The sequence below is a fragment of the Panthera onca genome, chromosome B3 (assembly GCF_046562875.1).
Source record: "Panthera onca isolate mPanOnc1 chromosome B3, mPanOnc1 haplotype 2, whole genome shotgun sequence".
NCBI classification, from domain to species: Eukaryota; Metazoa; Chordata; class Mammalia; order Carnivora; family Felidae; genus Panthera; species Panthera onca.
The window spans coordinates 121928784-121953383 of NC_138344.1; the positions used below are offsets into that span (position 1 = coordinate 121928784).

At 40.3% G+C, this 24600-nt stretch overlaps 1 pseudogene; it reads right to left on the reverse strand.

Moving 5' to 3' along the window:
• Window positions 1-1245: 1245 nt before the first annotated feature.
• On the reverse strand, window positions 1246-3483 carry LOC132668508 (cyclin-dependent kinase 1-like; annotated as a pseudogene).
• Between the last annotated feature and the right edge of the window lie 21117 nt (window positions 3484-24600).

The following is a 24600-nucleotide window of genomic DNA, read 5'->3' on the forward strand; positions in this document are numbered from 1 at the left end:
GAAGTGTTCTATGTCTTTTGATGCTATTATAAGTGGTATTTGTGGTAGCCAGCCTCCAGATTGGCCTGAAATGCTCCTTCCCTCCTGGTATTCATGCGCTTGTATAGAACCCCTCACCCTCCACACACTTTGTACCAGGGTTGATCTGTGTGACCAAGAGAGTATGACAGAAGTGACAGGAGGCCACTGCTGAGACTAAGTGATCAAAGGCATTACAGCTGTTTCATTGCTCTCTCTTGTATTGCTTGCTCTGAAAGACATTGGAGCAGATCTACTGGAAGGTCCAACGTGGTGAAGAAATGAGACCTTCATAAAGGAGAAACTGAGGCCTCTACCAGCAAGATGTGAATGAGTGATCTTGGAAGTAGATCCTTCAGATGAGTGCAGCCCTGGCTAACATCTTGATGACAACCCCGAGCTATGCTGCCCCCTGAAACTGCTCCCTGATTCCTGACTCTCCAAAACTATGTGAGATAATAAATGTTTGTTGTGTCAAGCTGCTAATTTGTAGCAATTGAAAACTAATACAGCAGTGTTTTTTTTTTTAAATGAACGGTATCTATTATAATTTCTAATCCTTTGTTTCTAGAATATAGAAATTCTATTTTTTTTATAGACCTTGTATCCTGTGTCCTTGCTGAAATCAGCTCTTTTGCAGATATTTTAGGATTTTCTGCATAGGCAATCATGTCATCTGTGACAAAGACAGTTTTACTTCTTTTCAAATATGCATGCCTTTTATTTATTCTACTGCCTTATTAAACTGGCTAGGATTTTTAGTATAATGTTGAATAAAATGGTGAAAGCAGATATTCTTGCCTTGTTTTTGATCTTAGGGGAAAGCCACTCAGTCATTCACCATTAGTATTGGTGTCAGCTGTAGGTTTTCTGGAGCTGCTCTTTATCAGGTCGGGGAAGTTTTCGTCTGCTCTTAGTTTACTGACAGGTTTAAAAAAATGTTGCCCCCTAATTCCTGTCATCAATACTAGATTTATAGTTTTATTATAGTAACAAATACTTGTTACAGTTTGTTACAGTGAGATCTACACTCATACACAGAATTACTATATTTAAATTGATATAGAACAATATTTACATTTTTAAGTTACACTTTTGAAATTAGATGATGAAGTGTAGCTTAAGTTTTACAACATAGAAAAGAACACATGAGACAAAAATAGAGGTAACAGTAAAAATATAGCTATCTGTTCTTGAGACAGCATGTGGAAATTTTTTGTCAGAAAGCTACATCTTCTCAATAGGATTGTCCAAATCATTAAAATATGGATGATTCAATGTCATTTGCCAGAAACTTGTTTGTTGGGATTAACATTTTTGAAAGCAAATCTAAGCCATTTACAACCAAGTTTTTAATATGGGATGCTGGACTTCCTGGTTTCCACTTGGAAAATTTACTCTTACAGTCTTCTAAAGAATCCACTTCTGCCCACCCTTCATTATTGGGGGTCCCCAAAGCTCTAAAAATCCTGAAGACTTGATAAATTTCTGAACCCCTATGGAAAAGTGGCTTATTAGTTGCTAATTCTGCAAATATGGTCAACTGGAGTTGAATAGAGAGCTGACCCCAGCAATACTTGGGCAAAACTATACCAGAGTGTTACTACCTCATGTATATATGCTCTGACAGGTATTCCAAAAACTCTGGCAAGGCCCAGACCAGCCAATTTAGTTGTTCCTTTGTGGCCAATAGATTTCAAGGTTTTAAGCCTCCGTGGGGAGCTATTCTAGAGGGACAAAACAACATCCCTTGAATGATTTGGTACAAACACGTCCTTTTTTTTTTCCTTTTCAAATTTTTGTTTAAATTCTAGTTAGTTAACATACAGTGCAATATTGGTTTTAGGAGTAGAATTTAGTGGTTCATCATTACATACAACACCCAGTGCTCATCATAACAATTCCCTCTTTAATACCCATCACCCATCTGGCCCATCCTCCATCCACCTCCCCTCTAGCAATCCTCAGTTTGTTCTCTATCATTAAGAGTCTCTTGTGGTTTGTTTGCCTCTCTTCTCTCCTCCTCCCCCCGCCCATATGGTCACCTGTTTTGTTTTTTAAATTCCACATATGAGTGAAATCATATGGTATTTGTCTTTCTCTGATGGGCTTATTTTGCTTAGCATAATACATTCTAGCTCCATCCACGTCAGTGCAAATGGTAAGATTTCCTTCTTTTTGATGGCTGAGTAATATTCCATTGTGTGTGTGTGTGTGTGTGTGTGTGTGTGTGTGTGTGTGTGTATGTATATATATCACATCTTCTTTATCCTTTCATCAGTTGGTGGATGTTTGGACTCTTTCCATAGTTTGGCTATTGTTGATAATGCTGCTATAAACATCGGGGTGCATATACCCCTTTGAATCTATATTTTTGTATCCTTTGGGCAAACAACTAGTGTAATTGCCAGATTGTAGGGTAGTTCTATTTTTTTTAAGTTTATTTATTTATTTTGAGAGAGAGAGCATGTGCATGTGTGCATAAGTGGGGGAGAGGCAGAGAGAGGGAGAGACAGAATCCTGAGCAGGTACTGCTCTATCAGCGCAGAGCCCTATGTGGGGCTCAAGCTCTCTAACCCATGAGATTATGACCTGAGCCAAGATCAAGAGCCTGATGCTTAATCTACTGAGCCACCAGGTGCTCCACGGTAGTTCTATTTTCAACTTTTTAAGCAACTCCATACTGTTTTCCACAGTGGCTGCACCAGTTTGCCTTCCCACCAATAGTACAAGAGGGTTTAGGGTTTCCCTTTCTCCTCATCCTCTCCAACACCTATTGTTTATTGTATTGTTACTTTTAGCCATTCTGACAGGGGTGAGGTGGTATTTCATTGTGGTTTTGGTTTATATTTCCCTGATGATCAGTGATGTTGAGCATCTTTTCATGTGTCTGTTAGCCATCCAGGTGTCTTCTTTGGAAAAGGCTCTCTTCATGTCTTATGCCCATTTCTTAACTGGATTATTTATATTTTGGGTGTTGAGTTTGATAAGTTACTTATAGGTTTTGGATACTAACCCTTTATCAGATATGTCATTTGCTATCTTCTCCCATTCGGTAGGCTGCCTTTTAGTTTTGTTGATTGCTTCCTTTGCTGTGAAGAAGCTTTTCATCTTGGTGAAGTCCTAACACTTAATTTTTGGTACAAATAAGCCTTAACAAGTGAAGAATCCATGAACTGACGAGGAGCGATGGGATCCAAGTATTTCTTAAGATCCAAGGAATTCAAAGATGTGATATAACCTGGAATCCTGTATAAGCATATCTTGAAGACTGACTATATTTGAATGACAAACTTCTTTTAATAAAGAAATTTCCTGAATTATAGTACTAGGAACATCTTCCTCTTTACTTCCTAGTCTGATTTTCTTCTTGGCTACCAGTTGACTTGTAATTTTTTGTCTACCCTTATATATAACTCCATAGGTACATTCTTCAATTATCTCTATTTCAGTATAATATTCCATACTTACCCAATAAGTAATGGTGGATACTGTGATGGTGGGATTGGGGAGTTAGAGGCATGGTGGAGGCAGGAATGGCAGCTACCTTGTCTATGTCATTCTTTCTTAAACTTCCAACTTTACCCCAAGATAAACGCCACTTCATCATCATGTATGAATTGTTTTTGAAAACATTTGATGAATACTTTTCGCTTTTCTACTATTTGAGGCACATCTGCATTTCATGCATCATCAAGAGGTCAGGAGACTCTACTCCCCATTGGCTGCTGTTGGATTACAGTGGTGCCTTGGTGCCTGAACGTGGGTGGACAAGTGTGTTTTGTAACCCTCTGAGATCCTTGAAGGGAGTGTCCAGACTGAGACACATGGGAATCTTGGTGGACTATTGATAATTTCTTGCCCCCTTGTATCAATTTATTTGTTCAAATCAAATATTTGTTCAGCTTTAGTCTGGAGGAGGAGCTGAAAACTGAGATAATAAAGGAGGATAATAAAGGGAGAAGGAGGACTATTAGTAGAAACCCCAAAATAGGGAGAACACTTAGATGCTGACTCCCCTAAAATGACAAATATTCATGATCAAAAGCATGGATCCTAGGTGTCTTAGTCATATCTCCAGGATTGTTTTATGGTATTCCTTCTAGTTTTTCTGAGAAGTGCTTTGAAATTCCATTTTTTCCTCCATTGCCTTAAGTTTTGTGGTGTGCAAGCGCCCTGGTGACAGATGAGTACACATTTCCTTATGTGTACCAGCACAGAAGGCAGCTGCCTGGTGGACCCACTCCTTCATCTGACTCTGGCCTATTTCCTTTTAGTGCTTTGAGCTCATAAGGAGTTTGATCAGTATTTGGTGAAAGCTCAGTGTGCCCCTTCTTTGGGACTCCAAGGATATGGGTATGAGATACTATGAAAATTTATTTTGACTTGAGAGCATTAAGACCAAGGATTAAAAAATGTCTCTTGGTCTGTCTTGGAAGCTGGGGTCACTGTCCATATGCTCTGAGCAGCAGCACTGAGACATGAGACTGGGAAAAGGAAATTTCCAGTAGATAAGAGGGTAGGAGAGAGCCTGAATGGCTCCTCTAAGTCCTGAACAACTGCCAAATTCTCAAGGAAATATGTGGAGAAGGGTGAGAACCTCTTGGCTCTCTCCCACATCCAGTCAGCTGTGGATCTTGGAGTCTGTGAAAGTCCCTCTTTTTCTCTCCATTATCCCATTTTGCATTCTCCCTCACCTTTCCCCCTCTAATCTCGACTGGGACAATCAGAAGACAAAAGAATTCTACTTAAAAACAAGTGTAGGTAGGTATTTATAGTAGGGAAATGGACTGAATAAGCCAGCTGCTAAAAATAGAAGATCTGACTTAATCCATTCAGGAAGATTGTGGCCCAATGCATTTAGGGATAAAATAAATCAATTCAGATCTAATGTTTAGAGAAAGTAGCCCAGACTGGGATAATTGGCTTCTCATGAGAAATGATACAGAGTTTCCCAAATTGGCAGAAATGGTGGGGATGAGCTTTGCAGGCAAAAGACTTGACTCTTCACCTGGATATCAGAAGATCTTCTAAAGTCTGTTTTAATTTTCTTCTGGGAAAATTGGTCTAAGCCCTCTAAGCTTTGCACTACATAAATTTCAGTTAAGTCTGCTGAACCCATAAGGGAGTTTTGGAGCTCTGACTTATGTTTGGAGAATATTAATTCTCTGTCAATTTAATGGTGGATGCTCATTCAATTTTCCCACATGTGTAGGTTCTTTGAGTGAATAAACAAATGCACAGCATTTATTGAGCACTTACTGAGTGCCATGCATCATACTAGGCTCTTCTCATACTATTTTATTTAGGCCTCACCACAACCCTGGTATATGCTCTCCATTTTTATGATCTACAAACCAAGGCTTAGCTAGGATTTTCCAAAGCCATGCTGTTTGTGGATAGAAGGTTGAGATTTGAACTCATTTCTAGCATTGGAGATATATACTGAGTCTTACAGTATTTATTCAGTCCTCTTGCCATTTTATTCTGGGCTGTGTACTTATAGGCCCTCAGCTGGCGTTTGTTTACGATGAAGGCTTTATCTGTTTTACTTCTTCCTACTTTGAGGTCAACAGCCTACTTGCACTGTTCAACATCATGTCTACTTTATATTATCTTATATCATCTTGTCTATCAGTTAGGAATGTAAGTTGCAAAAAAAAAAAAAACCCACACCTCACCTGAACCAATGTGGTGGTTTAAAAATATGACTGCAAATTCTTTGATACTCCTCCCATTGAGAGATGGGGTCTGTGTCTCCTTTCCTTGAATCTGGTGACTATTTTGACCAACTGAGTACTGCAGAAGTGACATTGCATGATTCCTGCATGAGGCTAGGTCATAAAAAGCCATGCAACTTTCACTTAATTCTCTTGGGATGCTTGCTCTCTGTGCTGTGAAAAGCCAAAGCCATATGGAAAGGTTACATGTGAAGGTACTCTGGCCATCAGTCCCATCTGAGTCTAGTCTTTGGTTAGCTCAGCCCAAATACCAGACACATGAGTGAAGAAGCCACTTCAAAGTAGATCCTCCAGGTTTAGCTGTTCTAGTTCCTAGGTGTTTGAGGCATTCAGCTGTTTGTTTCCTCTGTAGAGGCCCCAGTCATGGTGGAGTGGAGACAAACCATTCCTGCGGGACCCCATCTGAAATCCTGACCCACAGAATCTGAGGAATGTAAGGAATATTGTTACGTTTTAATTATGAGCTTCTCTTAAGTCGTATATTAAAATCATATAGTGGTCTGTCATTCACAATGATTGTTTTTAAACTATTTATTTGTTTATTTATTTTAAATTCCAGTGTAGTTAACATAAAGTGTTATGTTAGTTTCAGGTGTACAATACAGTGATTCAACAATTGTATACATTACTCAGTGCTCATCACAATAAGTGTACTCTTAATCCCCATCACCTATTTCACCCATCCCCCCAGCCACCTCCCCTCTGGTAACCATCTGTTTGTTCTCTAGAGTTAAGCATTAAAAATTATTTTTAATCTACCAGCTGACAGCTCAGTTAGGTCCTCCTTGGATTATGTGGAAACCATAATCCAATGATGTTTTTCTGTCACCATGTTTTGGGTTAGCTTGTTACACAGTAAGAGTAACTGGAATATCCAAATTGGTTCAACCAGATGATGAGTTTTGAAAACAGACGATGCTGATTACTTCTCTGGGAAGCTTCTCAGTGTCCAATTCAGCACTGAGAACATCAGTTCTGTTTAATATGTTTACTTATTGTTGGGATGAGGACTGGATATTGTATGGAAACCAATTTGACAATAAATTATATTTAAAAATGTTTACTTATTGAAGAAAGAGGAGAAGGAGGAGGTTTTCCAGAGCAGAGGTCTTCAGAATTTTTTCCTTGCATGTCCCCTGAAAGGATTTTGAGAGACAATGTACCCCCTTGCATGTTTTTAACTTGATGTCTACAGTTTCCCATTATAACTTTACATAGTTGCAAAGAGTGTAATTTTTGGCATATTTTAAATAATGACATTTAAGAATAAACCTTTGTTTGCTCTTTTTCAATTCCCAATGAAGTCTAAATATCATCATACTACTACCTTTGGTTTATAAATACCCAAACAAGATTTTCTTCAGTAGTCAGACATTTTTACATCATTTCTTTTCTCCTTAACTTACATTTTCATTCTGCTTTCCCCACAGAATTTTATCCTAATGTAATATATTTTTATGCTTGAAAGTTTTTTATTGATTTCAGTATCATACTTCTCTGCAACAATAACATGCATATAAATTGAAATAGCATTTGAAAATATTTCACATGACTAAAAGGCTTTAACTATTGAAACATTTCTTCTGGATTGAATTATCGTTACAATTATTACTATGCAGTTGAGAAACAACATAAATATACATTTTAATATATAATTATTAAATATAAAAAGTGAAATTCATTAGAAATGCATCTGTAGGGGATGAATAGGAATTTTAAAAATTATTTCATCTACCTGTAGATGAATATTACTTACTGCTAGAATGAGACAAGTTTACTTACAATCCTATTTTTTGTTTATTAAGACACAAGTGCTGAAAATGTTCACATAAGTAGATGGAAAATGTTCATAGCAGTAGATGGAAATATAAGGAATATTTCTTTATCTGAATTATTTTGAGTATGTTGAAGTCCTATATTAAAATCACATTGTGATCTATCATCAAAAATTATTTTTAGTGATCAGTTGATAGTTCAGTTAGATCTTTCTTGGATTATGTTGAAAACATGTGACTTGGAAAAGGACAGGTAACCAGTCATTTGAGTTGTTCACTTGCAAATGGCTTTGTTACCCGCTCATTAGAGACATTCGCATAAATATGTCTATTTACACCCTCTGTTTGGAGCCCTGGAAGTTTATACTGCAGGCCGGATCCTATTAAGGTTTGGGATGAGTGAGAACTATGTCTTTCTTTTGATCAGTGGGAGGAAGACTTCCTTGAAAGAGAAGGTCAGGAAAGAGAACTTGCCTGATGCCCCCAGTTCAGGCAGATCAATTTGTGGAGAGTCTGCCAGAAAACTGAGGGTTTGGAAATTGATCCTCATAAATCTATCAGTGCTCCCAAACCAAGTCTGCTTATACTCCCAAGGGTCTGTGTACCCCAATTTGAAGACCGCTATTCCAAAGGCTGCTAAAACCGTAGAGATATTGACACTCTCAGAGGGGATAGACTTGCTTGAGTTTCTTCCAGGATATTGGTTCTCAGTGAGCTGCTCTGTGCTAAGTGCTTTATAGGGAATGTGTCACTGAGTTCTGAGAACAACTTGCAGATGAGGATGCAAGGGTTAAAGGAAGTAGCAGCCATCAAGTATCAGATCTGGGGTTCAAGCCCCAGGCTGTGGGTTTACAGAATCTGAGCTCTTCAGCCTCTGTGTTAAATGGTATAGCCCAGTGGGTATCATGAGCACAGCTCTTCATGTGAGCTGTTGCCTGGACTGCTGTTGCTTTTATTTTTGTCTCCTCCTTGGTAAGTTTCTCCAAAGCAGTGGTTCTCAAACACACATGGCTGGGCCACACCTCCACCATTTCTGATTCAGTAGGTGTGGGTGAGGCTGAGAGTATGCATTTCTGATAAGGTCTGGGAAACACACTTGGAGAATCACATCTCGAAAGCATGTCCAGGCTCATGGGAGAGATTCCATTTCTAATGCATTTGGGGACTGATGTTTTTCCTTTAAATTTCTTTTAGGGCTGAGGTTTTTGGCTGCCTTGAGGCGAGTATATGTAACTATGCACATTGCATGTATATTTCAACACAAGAAGCGACTTTGGAAAAACTTGTGCTGCAGGAATTTTTGCCAGAGATTAAAAAAAAAAAGTTTATTTATTTCTTTTTGAGAGAGAGAAAGAAAGAGAGAGAATCCCAAGCAGGCTCTGCACTGTTAGGGCTTGACTCACAAACCATGAGATCATGACCTGAGCCAAAATCAAGAGTCGGATGCTCAACCCACTGAGCCACCCAGGTGCCCCCCAAGATATACATTTTAAATTGAGACTACTATACATGTGTACACACACACACACACACACACACAGACACTTAGTGGAAGCAATACTTATTATCATGTGTGGTGCATTCTTATATCTTCTATTTCACTTAAAAAATACCATTAACCATGCACCCCAATGTTTATAGCAGCACTATCAACAATAGCCAAAGTATGGAAAGAGTCCAAATGTCCATCAATGGATGAATGGATAAAGAAGATGTGGTGTATATATATACCTGAATGTTACTCAGCAATCAAAAAGAATGAAATCTTGCCATTTGCAACTATGTGGATGAAACCGGAGGGTATTTCGCTAAGCGAAATTAAAGACAAGTATCATATGACTTCACTCATATGAGGACTTTAAGAGACAAAACAGATGAACATAAGGGAAACAAAAATAATATAAAAGCAGGGAGGGGGACAAAACATAAGAGACTCTTAAATATGGAGAACAAACAGAGGGTTACTGGAGGGGTTGTGGTGGGGGTGGGGGATGAGCTAAATGTGTCCTGAAGTCATTGTTGCACTATATGCTAAATAATTTGGATGCAAATTAAAAAATAAGATAAAATAAAAATACTGTTAACCCCCTCATACATTTTACCACCTACTAAGGAGAAAGGACTGGCAATTTGATAAAACAACTGCCTTAAGAGAATTTCTTCTTTAATGTACACACACATTCCATCCATAGATATGTTAATATCACCAGGTAGGCTTTGCATATCTTTGCCCTGACTGTAAAAGACAGGCTCATTTTCTCATTTTCAAGTTCTTGAGTGGTTACATTCTGGTCAAGAGAGACAGTTTCTCCTGTTCCAGGGCTGGATACATCTCTGGGCTGGGGCTGGCCTTGAGATTTGTGCTTCTTTCTGGTGCAACTCTTCCATGAAGCCCTAACTTTCTCAGGGCTGGGTGAACTGGAGCTGCCACCTGAAAGTAACTGTGTCAAAGGCGGTGTGCCATTTGGGCAAAGTTTGGACTTGGCTAACATAATGCTGTCTTTACGGCCTCTTGGTTTGAATCCTTCCACCTAAGGTTGATGGGCACCTGCTGTGGGAGGGCCTTGGTCTTACCCTGCCCCTTGGCCCATCAGATATAAGTCATCACCACTCCTCCTCCTGACATAGGGCTTTGGCTCTTGGGCCCCAATTCTACAAGGGGAGAACTTCTGCTGGCATATCCATATTCCTGAGTTTTTGGTGTCTGCAAGGGTGAGCAGGAAAATGTGTCTTGAAGCTGGAGAACTGTGATGGGCTGGGCTGTGCTGTGGTTGAAGGAGAGGGTAGTGGAGCGCGTCCTGAAGTGGGTTTTAGAACTGTAAATCTAGACAGAGGTGCCTTTTGAAACAGATGTGCCTGAGCTCCATTTGTTGCTCTGGATCTGGTACCACTCTCAATTTTGTTGAGTGAGTGGTAAGGATAGAATTCTTGGGTAATTTTCTTGTCAAGTCACCAGCTTGGTTCTTTTCAAGGTTTGTGTATAAATGCCACCTGTGATACTAATTCAAGTCCAAGGAGAGGAAGGAAAAAGGTTACAGGGCCAGGGGAACTTAATATGTCAATGATATACTAAAAACTCCTGCTACTATTTATTGGGGGAGGGGGGGTGTCTCTGAGCTTTGACACCTGTGGATTCCATCCTCTGACTCAAAATGGTAGCTGTGTCTTTGCTATTATAGCTTGTGTCCACTATTCATCTTTGTTGTTCAAACATTTTAAACTCCATTCCATTGTTTCTTGGAAATGCTAGAGCTAGTTTTCCTAAACCATGGCCATTTAGGGCTCTTGTTTTTTCTGGCTTTAGACAGCGAATACCTCCATCTGTCTTCCCACATTCCTTTTGTCCTTGTGTTCCCCATCAATTTCAAAAATGTTAGAGCATTAGTATATTCCCCCAAAGACTCAGTAATGCAGACCCTTACAATTTGCTTGTTCTGTATATTTTCACATTTTCCAAGTATTCCCTAGTCTATTTGTTGTCAATAGTTATTTTTGCAAAGTCTTCATAATTTCCAAATTGTTTAAATGTGTATCTTGCCCTCCCACCTTTCCTTTTTGTACTTTGCCTATTCAAGCAGTGGGTCCTAGATTTTTGGATTTCATGCAGTAAATGTTTTTTTTTTTTTGTTTTTTTTTTGTTTTTTTTTTTAAAGGAAGTCAGGGTAACTTACGTAGGATTGCTATCTTTTTATTTTTTTCAAATAAAGACCACCACTGTTTGCATATCTTTGCCCTGACCGAACATCTTCATGAAAGAAGATGCCCAGTGGAAACCCAGTAGATATCAGTTGCCTTCATGGAGATATGGTCTTACAGAAGCTCTGTTTCCTCACTGATTCCAGTTCACTGCAATCTCTTGGGAACCTGCTGTGTGCTCAGCACTGTGGTGGACACCAAAGAAGGATTAGACTTTTGCATTTATACCCAGGGACCCACAGAGGAGACAAAACAAGCAGCTGTGTACAGCTGTAACTTCTGGGTCTATCTTCCCCTGAGACTGTGAACTTCTTACAGGGAAAGATCATATCCTGTGTCTCTGTGTCCCACTGCACCAGCCTGGTGTCTTATATATCATACATGCTCTATCAATGTTTGCTCACTGAAAATGAGTTACAGGACAGCACAAGATCAAATATATATAGATGTTCAGCTGTAGTCAATCATGCACCCCTGCTAACAGTGTTGTACCATGAATTGTAGGATAGAGCAGGAAGGTTAAGGTTCACAGCTGACTCAAGTTGACAGGAAGACTTCATGGAAGGAGTTGATGAGATTTGAGAAGGGCCCTCATGAGTGAGCAGAAGTCACATGACCTGGTAGTAAAAACTGGGAAAGCAGTAAGAGGTTGGAAAGCAGCTTGAGGCCCAGGTGATACTATTCAGGAGAGGTCATGTCTTTGTTTTGCAGGCTAATTGCTTACTTGGAGTTTATTTGGTAGCATGGCGTGGTGATGATGCCAAAGAACTGTTTAGGGCAGTGGTTCAAAGTTGGAGGTGATTCTCCTCCGTTCCCCACTCCACACCCCCACCCTCTGCCCCAAGGGACATTTGGCAAAATCTGGAGACATTTTTGGTGCTCCTGGCATATAATTCTGGAATATGGTAGAGGCTAGGGATGCTATTCAACACCTTACAATGTACAATGTACACCTTCCCCCACTAAACAATTGGCTGGTCCAAGTGTCAACAGTGCTATTGTTTAGAAACCCTGATGTAGAGTGATTTGATAAGGAAAAAGGAAACAAATACAGTGCTATATGACCACAGCAGTGCCTGGATGCCACTGCTGCTATAACAAGGTAACACTTAACCTCTCTCCTCTCCAAGGAGCTTACCTTTCCCGACCAGTTCCTATCCTACTTTTCTTCTTGTCTTGCGTTGCCAAATGTCCTTCTCTTCTCTTATTGTGCCCTCCCTCTCTTTGGCTGAGTATCTCTAGAACTTCTCTTGGCCTCCTGCAAGTCCAGACCTCAGAGATACCCAGGACACTCTGGAAGATTGCCCAGGAATAGAATTTGGAGCTGAACCCAAGCTGTCTTGGCCCAAGATATATCTTTACCTTCGTGTCATCTAGGCTAAAAGTCCTTCTGTTAAGCCTCATGGTTATGTATTTATTCAGAGGACATTTTGGCTTGCTCACATTTCTAACCTGATGAATCCACTTTAGGCTTCTCTTTTTTTCTCTCAGGTGTGCCATAGGGATATTTACTGACCTTAGGAATGACAGCAGGGTATAGAGAGGTATGTATTCTTGTAATGTTGATTCTCTATACATTAGTAAGTACTCTTTGAAAAAAAGAGTTCAGAGTGGAATCTAGAAACAGAAAAAAACCAAACCAACCTAACAAACAAAAACCAAACTCATGGATACAGAGAACAGATATGTGGTTGCCAGAGATGGGGTAGGGAGGGGATCAGGGTGAGTGAAATAGAGTAAGGGGTGAAAAAATACAAATTCTCAGGTCTAAAATAAGTAAGTCAAGGGGATGTAATACATAGCATGGGGACTATAGTTAACAATACTGTATTGTATGTGTGAAAGTTGCTATGAGAGTAGATCTTAAAAGTTTTCATCACAAGTAAAAAAATTATAATTATGGGTGATGATGGATGGTAACTAGGTTTATTGTGGTGATCATTTCACAATATATACAAACATTGAATGATTATGTTGTACACCTGAAACTAATATAGTATTATGTCAATTATATATAAGTTAAATTAAAAAGTTCAGAAAAAATATTTCGGTGGCCACTTATGTCTAGGACACTATTGGGTTAAATAGCTATTTTATTGCAAGACTTCTCCAAGCCTTTATTATGCATATGGGCATTTTGAATTTCCAAGGGGAAGACATGGTATTCTATATTCTCAAACTTAACTGACCACAGGACACCTTTTGTATAGCACAAATCGATAACTTAGTTTGGGAAGCATTATTATAGTGGAAAAGTATGGACTTCAGAGCTATGTCTCCTGAATTCAAATCTCTGCCTCAATCATTGAGTAACTCATTTCATTGGATAAGGTACTTAACTCTTTGAAGCCTCAGCTGCCTCATCTGGAAAATATAGTCATAGGCAAAGAATACATCCCTCACAAAGTATTGGGTGTTACCTCCCAACCTCATGCTGCCATTATTTGTCATGTGGTTCTGCAATTTATTGTTGACATGGATATTTTTTCCTATTGGACTAAAATCATTGAAGGCCTGGATGGTATCTTATGTTTGTATTCTCAGTTCTTCCCCAAGTCCTGGTACATCATGGTGCTCAATAAATGTTAATTGAATGAATCAATGGGTAATACATATATTGTGCCTTATACAGCCTCAATGAATGTTAGTTCTTGCCTAGCTCCTTCCTTTATTCTTTCTCAGTGGGTAAAAGTTTTTTGGAAGAGACAGGACGGAGGTGGAATGGGGTGATGAAGTGATGGTGACTTTGACTTTGACATTTTGATTGGCTAAAAAGGCTGAATGAGGATCCATGCTTTGTGCCTGTGACAGTTAGCCAATGTGCATCAGAGGCTTGCTTAAGGAAGGGACACTTATTTATTTGTAACTTCATACCACAGAATGGCATTGGTTAGGTCTCATCTGGAGCATTCTATTCAATTTGGGACATCAACTATTAGGAAGGAGGGGATATTGATTTCTTCAATACCCCTAATGCTGACAGCTTCTTGAAAGGACTATGGAGGAGGTTCAAAGAGACATTCACAGATGATGAGGGTCTTCCTGAAAGGGTACTGGAACATCTGGGTGTCCTCAATTATGATAACAGTGAAGGAAATGGTAATATGACAGGGACACATTTTAACCTTCTTCTAAAAAGCAGCATGTCATAAAGAAAAATACTTTGGACTGGTGTACCAAACCTGGGTTTCAGCATCTGTATGACTGTGAGTGAGTTTCCTGCCCCCTGGGTCTGAGTTTCCTTGTCTCTAAAATGAAGGCTTGGGGGTCACCTGGCTGGCTCAGTCAGTGGAGCATGTTATTCTTGATCTTGGGGTTGTAGGTTTGAGCCCCACGTTGGGTGTGGATATTACTTTAAAACATCTTTAAAAATAAGATAAATTGAAGGTTTGGGGGGCACCTGGGTGACTTAGTCCGTTAGCTGTCCAACTTCGGCTCAGGTCATGATCTCCCGGTTTTTGAGTTCGAGCCCTGCATCGAGCTCTGTGCTGGCAGCTTGGAGACTGGAGACTGCTTTGGATTCCATGTCTCCCTCTCTCTCTGCCCCTCCCCTGCTCTCTCTCTTTCTCTGTCTCTCTCTCAAAAATGAATAAACGTTAAAAATTTTTTAAAAAATGAAGGTTTGGGACTGCAATATGTTTGCAGGTCTCTTTGGATTTGATAAAGCATAACTCTGAAACATTTGAGGGCATATTGGAGAAGGGAGTCTAGACTTCAATTTTTTTTCTGGGGTTTCAGAGGACAGAACTGAGATCAGAGTTCTGAGTTCTCTAGGCGAGAAAAGAAGAGGCCAATTTGCTGCTCAATGAAAAAAAGTCATTTCATAGGGAGGGAGAGTGTGGACAAGTCCTATTACCAGAAGTGCCTCCAGAGCCATCTGCTTGGGCTGTTCTAGAGATGAACTTTAAGAACCTTGCCTTCAGTTGTTTTAAGTAAACATTTTATTTTAGAATACTTCTAGATTTACAGAAAATTTGTGAAGATAATACAGATAATTCCCATATACCCTCCATCTAGTTTCCTCTAATATTAACATTTTACAGTAATATGGTATATTTATTATAATTGATGAACTGATAAGGAAATACCGTTGTTGACTAGAGTCCACTCTTTATTTAGATTTCCTTAGTTTTTCACCTAATATCCTTTTTCTGTTCCAGGATCCCATCTAGAATATCCCATTACATTTATATTCCTCTTGGCTGTGACAATTTCTCAGACTTTCCTTGTTTTTGACAACCTTGACAGTTTTAAGGTGTTCTGGTCAGGCATTTTGTGGACTGTCCCTCCATTGGGGTTTTTCAACAGTAGACTGGGGTTGTGGGTTTTTGGAAGGAAGACCACAGAGGTGAAGTGCCCTTCTCATCAGATCATGTCAATATGATTTATCACTAATAATGCTGACCTTGACCATGTGGCTGAGATAGTGTTCATCAGGTTTCTCCAATGTAAAGTTATTATTATTTTTGTCCCTTTTTATACTGTGCTCTTTGGAAGGAAGTCATTAGGCACACCAACACTGATGAAGTAGGAAGTTATGCTCTACCTCCTTGGGGAGAGTCCTCAGTTTTTAATGAAAAAAAAAAAAAAAAAAAAAAAAACTATTTTGACTTTCGCTTGCCTGCCAGGTCTCATGACAAGCCCTAGGCTCGAGTGAGCCCCATCTCATTTCTTTGTCAGAGTAAGACAGCTAATCAAGGCATGGGGATTTACTTAAGCTAACAAATGATTATCCTTCCCCATAGAAGGGTTATCAGAATGCTGAATTAGCTAATCACTCTCTCTCTGCTTCTCCCAAGCAGCCATCTTGAGAGGTGAGACGAATCTATCTGAAATGAGGGCTGCATCTACTGAGGAATCCGGGAGTCTGAGGAAGAGTGAGGGCAGACACTTACCAAAAATGGAGGGAGTGGGGCACACACACACCTGAACTGGCCTGAAGGGAAACAATGTGGGTAAGAGGGAATTAACAGGAAGTTTGATCTATGGGTCTAATTGAAATTTCTCAGTCTGTGCTATCCATCAGCATTTCTTCTGGAAGACTGCTTTTACCTCTGCTAATGGGGGTTGAGGAGAAATGTTTATCTTGGGGCAGTGGCTGGAAGGAAAGGCTGCTTGGATGGAGTTTCTTGGCCTCAACTGACTGCCAGTTCTCAACTGACTTGGCAGTTCTCAACTGACTGCCATTATCCTCCAAATCAGGCTTTTGCTAGCCTTGTTTTCCCTTATGCTCATACCTAGAGTTGATGTTTGTGATCAAGACTGCCATTAACTGGCTGTGTGATCTTTGATCTCCCACTCCTCATTGGTAAAGTAATGTTAGTTTATTTTACTTTAGTTAGTTTGAACCAGAAAGGAGAAGTATAGGCACTGGTGATGCTTTACTCCTTTTCACACTTTTGGCAGGTATTGCTAACTGATCACACCGCTCTCTCCTGCTGAGCACAGATATGGCCTCAGAATGCTTCTCATCACAGTGTTCTACATATTAGTTATATATCAGTTGAGGTGGGCAAGCCAGTCAATGATTTGGGGCCTGTGTACGTATGTGTGCCAGGCACTGTGCTAGACACTGGGTGTACATGGCGGATAAAAGAGACATGGTCCCTGCCTTTGTGGAGCTTATAGTTAGTAAGGCCTTTAATAAAAGTCACGTGTGTATTCCTGTAGTTCTCTGTACAGTTGAGGGAAGTCAAAATCATCCGATGGTAGGAGAGGTAGGAAGCAGATTTTATTAAGTACGTTGGGTAAGGTTCAAATGTATTTTCTCATGTAATCCGCACAGCCACCCTCTAAGTGGGGTAGCAGAGAAAGTTGCCCAAGTGCCAAGATTGGTAAGTAGTAAAGCAGACACTGGATCTTTGGTCAGTGTGATGCCAACAGCAATGGTTTTTATACCATGCCTCACTCATGGTACCCAACCTTTCTGTTCTTCAATAAGGAGGGTGTCTTCAGTGAGGAAGGAGGGAGGTTAGAGTCCATGCAAGGGAGAAAGTAAAGGCTGGACCTGTTTAGTGCTGACCTGTACTTGCTGGAGGCTCTGGCTGAGACTGCTGTGTGGGGCTGATGCTGTCAGCTCAATGGCACAAGGCTCTGGCTAGAATGATGCTGTAAATGAGCCCAGCCCAGAGAATGTACCTTCTCTTGCCCCCCTGGATCATTTATCATATCATATCAGCCCCTATTTCTTCCTAGGCTTCCTTGCACTTTCAGTGTAGCCAATCCTTTCCTGGTTTCTAAGCTGCTTAAAGCTCTACGATTTCTCCCTATGCTCTTGTGCTGCCTTGAGATGGGTGGTGCCCTGGGGAGATGTGTTTAGGGAAGAAGAGGGAAGTGGCAAATATAGGCGCAGCCAGGTTGAGCTTGCTCTCCTGGTTGTAGCTCTGCTCCAAGCCTAGACTTCAATTAGGACCTGAGCACCCAGCCCAGCCTTGTACAGTTCTCATGCCTTGCACAAAGCTTTCCACAAGAACTTTGCAATTAAGCTGCTGAATGCCAGAGCTTCACTCACAGAGACTAATGATGTTCAGTATTTGGAGATCCAGAAAGTCCTCCATCAGTGGCAGGTTCAAGCTGGGTGTAATAAAGGACTTTCCTGAAAAAGAAATAGGGAAGAAAATTCCTAAGGCTTCGTTCAGATATTTCCAGAGACTACAAAGTCTCCCTTTTCTCATAGAGAAGCTCTCCTTTTCTTCTTTCCCTAAATAATTTAGTGAACTATGGAAATATCTCCTCCCTTTTAAGTGAACTAATCATCCCAACTGGTCCCTGTTGTTTTTAGTTTGGTTTCCCTGAGAATAAAGCTTGAAGCAAAGACTTATGTGCAGGTAGGGATATGGAAGGGATAGTGGATGGTGGGTGTGCCACTTAGAACTTCTGCAGGAATACAGGGCTGGGAGGCGGGGCCAACATGGCGGAGAAGTAGGTGGATGCGAAGTTCCCTCGGCTCTCAAACACAGCAGTGTTGAGGCCAAAGGACTTTGAACTCCAAGAGTCCAGGCGGCAAAGTGATAGAGACGCTTCCAGGGCCCACCGGACAACCTGACGGGCGATAGGTGCGTGATTGCGAACTGGGAGAGATAAAACGAATGGAGGGGAGGGATTCCCTTCTGCGCGGAGACAAAGGGAAGAGAAAGAGAGGCTGGGGAAGCGTAGGACTGTATCTGGACAGGAGAAAAGCCACAGACCGGGACGGAGAGGGATCCCATCTCTAACTGCAGGGCTTTCTCCCAGCGGGGCTGGCTGCCCTGTTCCCGCACCTGGGGAGGAGGGGGGGCAGCCCCAACTCGGTAACTAGTTCAGAGGCACAGTCCGCCCTGGGAGAAAGTAATCTCCTCCCTGCAGTGCTGTGGGAAGAAGGTATATATCCGCTCCCTGAAACCAGGGTGAACACAGTGGGAACCTTAAAGACATGGCAGTTTAAGTCTCAGCCGAGCGCCAGGAAGGCAGGGAGTCGGAGGAGCTGGACAAACCCCGCAAGGCGGCTGGGCGGCTTTTTGCCGCAACTGGGGCACATGGAGCAGGACCCTTTAAGACATCGCGGTTTAAGTCCCAGCCAAGCGCCAGGGAGGCGGAGCAGGGCAAACGGCCTCATTCGCCCCCGTGGCACAGTGAGGACAGCTTGAACAGACTGGTTTGGGACACCGAGTCCGTGAAGAGACTGGGGTGTCGCCATTTTTCTCTGGGAACCGGCAGCGGGGCCCACAGTGGAGGCGGCCATGCCTACACCAAACCACGCCCCTCCGTCCCTGGTAACAGTGTATCTACTTGAGGCTGACGAAGCAGACAGCCCCTCCTCCAGACCAGCACTGTTGCATTGCCTGATTTAATTCTTGGACAGTTCTTATTATATAGATATATCCCCCCTTCCTCTTCTCCTTCTTATCTCTTCCCTCGTCTAGTCTGGTTACTCTGGTTGTTGGTTTGTTTAAGCAGAGGTATTTACTCTTCTCTTGATACATGTTCTACACGTCCTTCTTTATTTTCCCTTCTCTCTGGATTAAGCCATATAGTTTCTCTGGTCAGTTTTTTTCTTTTTCCCCTCCCCTCTCATTTCTCTCTTTGTATGGAATAAGTCCTCTTCCATCAGCACTGCCTCCACCGTGTTGTTTACTTGTAGCTGGTGTTTCTGGTTTTTTGTTTTTTGTTTTTGTTTTTGTGTGTTTGTTTTTGTTTTCTGTTTGTTTTTTTGTTTTCCTTTTCAGGGCTACTTCAACAAACAAATGGAAGCACACCTGGTGGAGGGTCCAAAACATCACTATGAGTAGGGAGATAAAGTAACCAAAGTCACAACAACAGAGAGCAAGTAACACTCTCCAAAAACACCTCCTGAAGGGCCAGGCACTGGACAGTGTATGACCCTTCTCTAATATAGTAGTGTTTACTGGTTCAGGTGCATAATAAGCTTTTAAAACACATAAGGGATAGAAAACTGGCCAAAATGATGAAACAGAAGAATTCCCCTTAAAAGGAATTCCAGGAAGAAATGACAGCTAAAGAATTGATCAAACAGATATAGACAATATAACTGAACAAGAATTTAGAATAATAGTCATAAGATTAATCGCTGGGCTTGAAAAAAGCATAGTAGACAGCACAGAATCTATTGCTGCAGAGATCAAGGAACTAAAAAATCATCATGATGAATTAAAAAATACTGTAAATGAGGTGCAAAATAAACTAGAGGCAGCAACAATGAGGATTAAAGAGGCAGAGGGGAGATTAAATGAAATAGAAGATAAAATTATGGAAAAAGATGAAGCTGAGAAAAAGATAAAAAAATTCTGGACCACAAGGGGAGAATTAGAGAACTAAGTGATTCAATGAAACAGGACAATATCCATATCATAGGAGTTCCAGAAGAAGAGAGAGAAAGGGGCTGAAGGTGTACTTGAACAAATCATAGCTGAGAACTTCCCCAATCTGGGGAGGGAAACAGACATTGAAATCCAGGAGGCACAGAGAACTCCCTCCAGATATGACTTGAATTGATCTTCTGCATGACATAGCATAGTGAAACTGGCAAAATACAGAGATACACTTGATCTTAGCCAAAAGGCCGAGAAGCGATGGCAAAATACAGAGATAAAGAGACAATTCTGAGAGCAGCAAGGGATAAACGGGCCTCAATCTACTTTATGTGTCTAAAGGGTAGACACATAAGGGTAGTTACAGATCTATCTACTAAAACTTGGCAGGCCAGAAAGGAGTAGCAGGAAATTTTCAATGTGCTGAATAGGAAAAATATGCAGCCAAGAATCCTTTATCCAGCAAGCCTGTCATTCAGAATAGAAGGAGAGATACGGGTTTTCCCAGACAAACAAAAACTGAAGGAATTCATCACCCCTAAACCAGCCCTACAATAGATCCTAAGGGGGACTCTGTGAGTAGAATGTTGCTAAGACCACAAAGGACCAGAGACATCACTATAAGCATGAAATCTACAGATAACACAATGACTCGAAATCCATATCTGTCAATAATAACACTGAATGTAAATGGACTAAATGCTCCAATAAAAAGACATAGGGAGGGTATCTGGGTTAAAAACAAGACCCATCTACTTGCTGTCTACAGGAGTCCCATTTTAGACCTGAGGACACCTTCAGATTGAAAATGAGGGAATGGAGAACCATCTATCATGCTACTGGAATTCAAAAGAAAGCTGGAGTAGCCATACTTAATCAGACAAACTAGATTTTAAACTAAAGGCTGTAACAAGTGATGAAGAAGGGCATTATATCATAATTACAGGGTCTATCCATCAAGAAGAGCTAGCAATTATAAATGTTTATGCACCAAATTCGAAACACCAAAATATGTAAAACAATCACAAACATAAGTAATTTTATTGGTAAGAAAGTGGTAATTGCAGGGGACTTTAATACTCCACTTACAACAATGGGCGGATCATCTAGACAGAAAATCAGTAAAGAAACAATGGCCCTGAATGATACACTAGACCAGATGGACTTGACAGATATATTTAGAACTTTTCATCCTAAAGCAGCAGAATACACATCCTTTTCGAGTGCACATGGAACATTCTCCAAGATGGATCACACACTGGATCACAAAACAGCCCTGAATAAATATAAAAGAATTGAAATCATACCATGTACGCTTTCAGATAACAGTGCTATGAAACTTGAAATTAACCACAGGAAAAAGTTTGAAAAACCTCCAAATGCATGGAGGTTAAAGAACATCCTACTGAAGAATGGATCAACCAGGCAATTAGAGAAGAAATAAAAAAATATATTGAAACAAAGGAAAACACAACAATCCAAACCCTTTGGGATGCAGCAAAGGCAGTCCTAAGAGGAAAATACATTGCAATCCAGGCCTATCTCAAGAAACAAGAAAAATCCCAAATATAAAATCTAACAGCACACCTAAAGGAATTAGAAACAAAAACAAAGAAACCCCAAAGCCAGAAGAAGAAGGGAAATAATAAAGATCAGAGCAGAAATAAATAATATAGAATCCAAAAAAAAAAACAAAAAACAAAAACAAGAAACAAAACAAAACACAGTAGAACAGATCAATGAAACTAAGAGTTGGTTTTTTGACAAAATAAACAAAATTGGTAAACCCCTAGCTAGACTTCCCAAAAGGAAAAGAGAGAGGACCCAAATAGATAAAATCATAAATGAAAATGGATTTATCACAATCAACCCCTCAGAAATACAAGCAATTATCAGAGAAGACTATGAAAAATTATATGCCAACAAGCTGGACAACTGGAAGAAATGGACAAATTCCTAGACACCCACACACTACCAAAATTCAAACAGGAAAAAATAGAAAATTTGAACAGACCCATAACTAGTGAAGAAATTGAATCAGTTATCAAAATTCTCCCAAGTAAGAGTCCTGGGCCAGATGGCTTCCCGGGGGAATTCTACCAGACATTTACAGCAGAGTTAATACCTATCCTTCTCAAGCTGTTCCAAAAAATAGAAATGGAAGAGAACTTCCAGACTCATTCTATAAAGGCAGCATTACCTTAATTACAAAACCAGAGACCCCACAAAAAAGGAGAATTACAGGCCAATATCCCTGATGAACATGGATGCAAAAATTCTCAAAAAGATACTAGAATTGAATTCAACAGCATGTAAAAAGAATTATTCCCCATGATCAAGTAGGATTCATTCCTGGGCTGCAGGTCTGGTTCAATATTCACAAGTCAATCAGTGTGATACATCACATTAATAAAATAAAGGATAAGAAACATATGATCCTGTCAATAGATGTAGAAAAAGCATTTGACAAAACACAGCATCCTTTTTTAATAAAAACTTCAAGAAAGTTGGGATAGAAAGAACATATTTAAATATCATACAAGCCATATATGAAAAGCCCACAGCTAGTATCATCCCCAATGGGGAAAACTGAGAGCTTTCCCCCTGAGATCAGGAACACGACAGGGATGTCCACTCTCACCACTGTTTGTTTAACATAGTGTTAGAAGTGCTAGCCTCAGCAATCAGACGACAAAATGAAATAAAAGGCATCAAAACTGGCAAAGAAAAAGTCAAACTTTCACTTTTCGCAGATGATGTGATACTCTACATGGAAAACCTGAAAGACTCCACCAAAAGACGGCTAGAACTGATACATGAATTCAGCAAAGTCACAGGGTACAAAATCAATGTATAGAAATTGGTTGCATTTTTATGCACCAATAATAAAGCAACAGAAAGAGAAAGAAACTGATCCCATTTACAATTGCACCAAGAACTATAAAATACCTAGGAATAAGCCTAACTAAAGATGTAAAACATCTATATGCTGAAAACTATAGAAAACTTATAAAGGAAATTGAAGAAGACATAAAGAAATGGAAAAACATTCCATACTCATGGAATGGAAGAATAAATATTGTTAAAATGTCAAAACTACCCAAAGCAATCTACACATTCAATGCAATCCCAATCAAAATTGCGCTGGTGTTCTTCTCCAAGCTAGAACAAACAATCCTAAAATTTGTATGAAACCACAAAAGATCCCGAATAGCCACAGTAATATTGAAGAAGAAAACCAAAGTGGGAGGCATCACAATTCCAGACTTTAGCCTCTACTACAAAGCTGTAATCATCAAGACAGCATGGTATTGGCACAAAAACAGACACATAGACCAGTGGAACAGAATTGGACCCAAAAATGTATGGCAAACTACTCTTTGACAAAGCAGGAAAGCATATTCAATGGATAAAAGATAGTGTCTTTAGCAAATGGTGCTGGGAGAACTGGACAGCATGATGTGGAAGAATGAAACTAGATCACTTTCTTACACCATACACAAAAATAAACTCAGAATGGATGGAAGATCTAAATGTGAAACAGGAAACCATCAAAACCCTAGAGGAGAAAGCAGGCAACAACCTCTTTGACCTCAGCCACAGAAATTTCTTGCTTAACACATCTCCAAAGGCAAGGGAATTAAAAGCAAAAAATGAACTATTGGTACCTCATCAAGATAAAAAGCTTCTGCACTGCAAAGGAAACAATCAAAAAAACTAAAAGGCAACCAACGGAATGGGCAAAGATATTTGCAAATGATATATCGGATAAAGGGCTAGTATCCAAAATCTATATAGAACTTACCAAACTCAACACCCACAAAAGAAATAGTCCAGTGAAGAAATGGGCAGAAGACATGAATAGACACTTTCCCAAAGAAGACATCCAGGTGGCCAACAGACACATGAATAGATGCTCAATGTCACTCATCATCAGGGAAATACAAATCAAAACCACACTGAGAGACCACATTATGCCGGTCAGAGTGGCTAACATTAACAACTCAGGAAGCTACAGATGCTGGCAAGGATGTGGAGAAACGGGAACCCTCTTGCACTGTTGGTGGGAATGCAAACTGGTGCAGCTGCTCTGGAAAATAGGGTGGAGGTTTCCCAAAAAATTAAAAATAGAACTACCCTACGACCCAGCAATAGCACTACTAGGAATTTATCCAAGGGATACAGGAGTGCTGATGCATAGGGGCACATGTACCCCAATGTTTATAGCAGCACTTTCAACAATAGCCAAAGTATGGAAAGAGCCTAAATGTCCATCAACTGATGAGAGGATAAAGAAGATGTGGTTTATATACACGATGGAATACTACTTGGCAATGAGATAGAATGAAATCGTCATTTGCAGCAACGTGGATGGAACTGGAAGGTATTATGCTGAGTGAAATAAGTCAGTCAGAGAAAGACAGATATCATGTTTTCACTCATATGTGGATCTTGAGAAACTTAACAGAAGACCATGGGGGAAGGGAAGGGGAAAAAATAGTTACAAACAGGGAGGGAGGGAGGCAAACCATAAGAGGCTCTTAAATACAGACAACAAACTGA